This window comes from Cyprinus carpio, chromosome A18 (genome assembly GCF_018340385.1).
Source record: "Cyprinus carpio isolate SPL01 chromosome A18, ASM1834038v1, whole genome shotgun sequence".
Taxonomy (NCBI): Eukaryota; Metazoa; Chordata; class Actinopteri; order Cypriniformes; family Cyprinidae; genus Cyprinus; species Cyprinus carpio.
Genome location: NC_056589.1, coordinates 27941782 through 27946772, shown reverse-complemented (window position 1 = coordinate 27946772; position 4991 = coordinate 27941782).

The following is a 4991-nucleotide window of genomic DNA, read 5'->3' as shown; positions in this document are numbered from 1 at the left end:
GTTATTTTGTTTAATAAATGTTCCCCTAATAAATTGTTACCATTTCATACTTCTCAATAAGACCGTACTGTTGGAATGTCTATAAGTCAGAGTGGTTAATATTAGGTGGAAAAAAAAACCTACTTTCATTAGTTAGAGCATCAGTAGTATCTGGGATTGGTGGTTGATTGCCCATTTACAGAAAATAATTATATAAAAGAAATAATGTTTTATATGTGAGTTTCTGTCCCTCTTAACCAATGAATCTTCTTATCATGATTGAAACTTGTGGTAATTTTCTGTGTTTATTGCAAATAAAAGTATTTAGATTTAAAAACTTGAATGTTATGTGAGATTATTCCTTGATGAAATTTCAGAAAACAAATTAACCTAGGGATCTCATTAAGTTAGTTTTTTGTTCATGGGAGGCATTTGTTCTTTCTTCCTGGAGAATATATTCTCTCCAGGAAAGAAATGCTCCCACGAACAAGAGGCTCTCGTTAGCTGTGGACCTGTATGTCTACCCATCTGTTAAGGGTTTCTAATGAGATGCCCGTCTGTCGCTGAAACTCTTTAAACCAGCACACATTTGTCACAGAATTCACTGGCATTTGCTCTGTAGTGCCAAGAGTCCCAGAAGCCTGCGCTGTCCCTGGATGCCACCGCTTACACATCCAGAGCAGGTCCAAGTGCCAGTAGACAAGCTTATATATAGACACAGATATAGGAATCTTTGCTGAAAATGCCTTCATGTGCATTTTATTTTATGGCTGCAATCACGGCTGCTGCGCTCGCAGACGTGCCATTATTTCACTGAACGGGTTACAGAGATGATCACACATCCCTGCCTCGCAAATCAGACTATTGATGTCACATGGTTACATCATCTGTGATGGTGGTATATTGCGAGCACATAAGATGCAATTACAAATCATATTTTTGTAAAAGGGTTTGACAGAACTAGATACCTTTTTCAAAAGGTTTATTCATGCCGCAATCAACTCTCGAATGTGGAGGCTTATAGCCACATTAGCGGGGCTAGCATCAAATATAAATACATAAATACATACAAAAATAACATACTTCTCATGTTAACCCATGGCCTAGATGATTGGTCACGACGCATTCATTTTGTGTTATAAAAACCCTATAATCCATCCGCTCTGTATCATATTGGATACATAAATCGAGAAAATACGGCCTCTAAATTTTAATTCAACACAATTTAAACTTTCCCCTGAAAGAAAAACAGATGTAACCAATACTTACACAAATGTCCACCTTTAGATTCGTGTTTCACCACGTTGTTCTTTGTGGTGTGAAATCGTATTTGTTATTTATTTTTTATTTCTTTTTTTTACAAAGTACAACCTTTTTTTATTGTTAGTTGCATATTATTCAATGAGTATGCGAATCATGATTCAGCAAGTGCTCGGGTCATATTCATCAGTGTATTGCGTGCCATTCCATTAGCATAACGGCACTTAAAATGAGCATAGAGGGCAAATGCCCCGCCGTCTGTGGGCCCACGTCCCCCACAGCCCCTGTGGGCGAGGTATGCTTAGAATCTATTTAGTGTCCAGTGTTCCTCTGTGAGGCGCTGACACACACTACGGACTGCATTGCAGGGATCTCTGCTGATTCCCAACTACCGGTCAGCACTCGCTTCTGTTTTGCGCTGTGTAATTTACCTAGAACTGAAGCTAGTTGATTGTCGTATCACACAGATCACGTTTCCGAATGACATGCGTAAGAAATGGCAAAGGCAAAAACAACCGAGTATAGTTTTTATTGATATTGGACGGTACAACAAAACCCATTATTACTTTAAAACTCCTATTAGCAGCTAAAGGGCATGTATACATGCTCGGTCAGCTAAGCGGGTATTGATTTATGTGGGAACACGATTTATACAGCTAGAAATGGTGAACTGGTGAGTGCTCATGTTGAGCGATCGAGTGTGAAAAGGGGAGTTAACAATCATCAAGTTTCAATATGACTAGATGGGGCACACCGTCTGGAAAGGACTATGTTCATTCAATTTTTCACGGGCTTTAAGTTAGAGTCCATGTCATAAACAGCATCCACACATCAAGAACCATGGGTTACATGATGCGTTTTTCATCTGAGATCTGGTTTGGGGCAGGGGCTGGCAACGGCAGTTCATGAAAGTACATTGGCTGGTTCCATAGGAATTAAATCAGCAAAAGGCCAACATCTAATAAAAAAAAAAAAAGAAGGCTTCCCTTGTACTCAAGGGAAATCCAGCGAACGTTGATATCTTAAGTCAGCACTGAACGCAGCCGGATTGAATGACAAGGCAGATAAATAATGATTTTGGAATCTCACCAAATGTAATAAAAGAAATCAGACTCAATCCTCTTCTTACGTCACCCTCCAGGGGCCAAAATCCCAGAGCAAAACTGAATACAAAAGCGGCTAGTTTGCTGGAAAGGCTGTTTTACATACTAGCCATGGCTTTCTCACCAAAGGCCTGTCTCAGTCCTCATAATAGTAGTTCAGTGCTGATTCTGTACTTGCCTCGCCAAAGACTTTTACCAGGACTCCAGAAAAGCTTTATTTCTAAAGATTGTCTTTATTAAAATCATCTACATTGTTTTCCACAGAGAAAAAAAAAAAAAAAAAAAAGATAGGTTTAGACATGGTGAGGCTGAGTAAACGAAGACAAAATTCACATTTTTGGGGTGAACTGGGAGAACTTCCATGAGCTACAGCACCTAGCCTCCATATTTCCTTGGCAGATATAACAGATTACATTACATCCAATGTAATTAGCTAAGCCAGACCGCTGATATCAGCAAAATGAAGCCATCTCATCACCTCTGCTCACGACCCACAGCAGATAAGACAGAATGAGGTCGTTTTACAGGAGAATGACAAAGCGATCTTGTGCAGATTCATGCTACACTCTTAAAAATGAAGACTCTAATTAGAACCAAATGGGGTTTTACGCTCTGATGTCATAAGACAACCTCACGCTAAGAACTTTCTACTTTTTAGTTATTTTGAAAAACAGCCATATTTAGGACTTTAAAGAGCACATAAACAAAAATGCTTGATAACATAAACAGATGCATAAACAAGTATGCATCTGCTACAATATTAAAATAAAGTTTAATATCTGAATGAATGTATTACTTGCCATTTCTTTGCAATTGTGAAAATTTCTAGCAATTTCAGAGTGAATATTCTTTCTACAACAGATTAGTTTGTGTACACTGTAAAGAATGATTTTTCAAAGTTGTAAATAAAACAATTTTATTTTGATGTTAACTTGCAATCTTGCAAATTGGGAGTTTGTATTTCACAGTTGAGTTAGTATAAACATGCAATTGTGAGTTTGAATAGGAAGATAAAAAGTATTTTCTATTTTTAGATTAGAAAATTAGAAATGTTTTTTTTGTTGTTGTTTTTATTATCCATGGCATGAGAAAAATAACGGGTGGGGGAAAGAATGGCCAGATGAAAATTCAATTCAAAGAAAAAAAAAATGTGAGAATTATGAGATGGAAAATCAACAAAAGAATATATATATATATATATATTTTTTTTTTTTTTTTTTTTTTTTTTTTTTTAATGGCTTTAAAATAATTTTTACTAGGAGAAATTTTCACAAATAATTGCAAGTGGCTAATCAGTATTGAAGCTTGTTTTCAACTTTTTATCTCGGATATTTCTGACTTTTTATAATCTTGCAGTTTTTACTTTTTTATTATTCCTCAGAGGGAATCAAACTTGTAATTCTAAGAGAAAAAAAAAAAAGTCAGAACTAAGATTGTGAGTCAACATCAAAATAAAATCTCTGTTTTATTTACAACTTTGAAAAAAAAAATCATACTAAAAAAATGGTGTATAAACCTGTGACGAGTGGGGCGGGGCAGAGAGCCGTGGGAACGGAGCGAGGCCGGTGGAGTGATTGGGAAATGAGCGACACCCTGCCTCGCTTCGTTCCCACGGCTCTCGGCCCCGCCCCACTCGTCACAAAACCGAAATACAATTGCAAGATGTTAACTTGTCAGAAAATGTCAGAATTCCAAGTTAAGATCTCACAATTTTGACTTTTTTCCTCCATAATTTCTCAGAAGTCATAACTGCAAGATATTAACTCAGAATTATGAGGGAAAACAAGTCAAAATTGTGAAATAAAAGTTTATTTTTGTATCCCGAAGAGGAATCAAGCTTTCATAGTTTCATAATTATTTGTGAAATTTACTAGCAATTTCCTAGTGAAAATTGTTTCAAAGCCAGTCTAAATGAATAAACATAAAAGAAAATGTATTAATTTATTGTTCCAGGTCACCATGAAACCTCTGCTTTTACTAGCACTGTTTAGAAACGTCTCAACATCTACACAGAATCTGACCTGAGTCACAAGCAGCAGCTATTTTCAAAGTGAAGGTGGCAGTAATAGCCACAGGCTGTCTGTCTTTAGCCCTGCTTCATGCTGTCCTCTCTTCCTGTTGCTCACCCTATACACAAGACAACAGATCAGATATGTCAGGAGCACGGCCCTGCTGCCCACACGCCAATAAGAGAACACTGAATCAATGCCCAGGGGAAACAAATCCAACCCGCTTTACCACTATTACACGTGGAGACAACAATATATATCTGTAATGTGGAGATGAAGGCAATGAGTCACTTCTGTATGTCTATGCCGTGTTCACAGTGCAGCACAAACACCCAATTACCATTTTCTGCCTGACTCTGAGATTTCTGTGAGGGTGTTCACACAACCTTTTAAATGTGGAACTAGATAATTGAGTCCGTGCTCTAACTAAAAGGTGATGTTCACCAGAGGCTGATGGAAAACTCCACAAAGATTAATTATGAGGGTGAAGACGTGAAGGAGGGGGCAAATAATTGTATAAAAGAGAAAATTAGCACCAGAAACATGATTCTTTTCAGTGTCTACTCAAATCAAGCTAGGTTTTTACAGCTGCTAAAAAAGCAGTCTGAACAAGTTTTATTGACTCGTAAGATAAATTTAC